The sequence below is a fragment of the Pygoscelis adeliae genome, unplaced genomic scaffold, assembly GCF_000699105.1.
Source record: "Pygoscelis adeliae isolate BGI_AS28 unplaced genomic scaffold, ASM69910v1 Scaffold34, whole genome shotgun sequence".
NCBI classification, from domain to species: Eukaryota; Metazoa; Chordata; class Aves; order Sphenisciformes; family Spheniscidae; genus Pygoscelis; species Pygoscelis adeliae.
This window is the reverse complement of record NW_008824658.1, coordinates 2,013,349-2,013,850: the sequence shown is the minus strand read 5'-3', so window position 1 is coordinate 2,013,850 and position 502 is coordinate 2,013,349.

Sequence of the window (502 nt, the reverse complement as noted above, 5' to 3'; positions counted from 1 at the left end):
CCCTGCCATAAACATTTATGGCCCCAATGAATCCCTCGCTCTCACATTGACACTATTTACTGAGCAGGAGGCCTCAGGAGGTCACGGTGTTGCCCAGCCATCGCTGCGGGTGCTGGCCGGGGAGCCCGGGCTGGGCTGGCCCCAGGAGGGGCACACACGGGGGGCTGCATGGTGTGATGGAGCGGGTGACGGACTTGGGCATTTCATGATGTTGCTCCTGGCCACAATGTGTCAGAGCAACCAGGAAAGCCTGATGCCTTCCCACGGCATGGAGTTGGAGGTGCCTTGGGCTGACCAAGCTGGTCTGGTCTCTGCATATCTCCGACCTTTTCCTACCCGCATGGGGTCCTGCCACATTCCCCAAATCCCCCCTGTAATCCCAGTATCCTCTTGGCAGTTGCCATCAATCAGTGTTGCGTCGCAGAGCGATGGGAAGGACGGAGCAGAGACTACGCCGGGGATGTGGTGGGGAGCAAAGCTGACACTGGTGAGGGGAAACCAA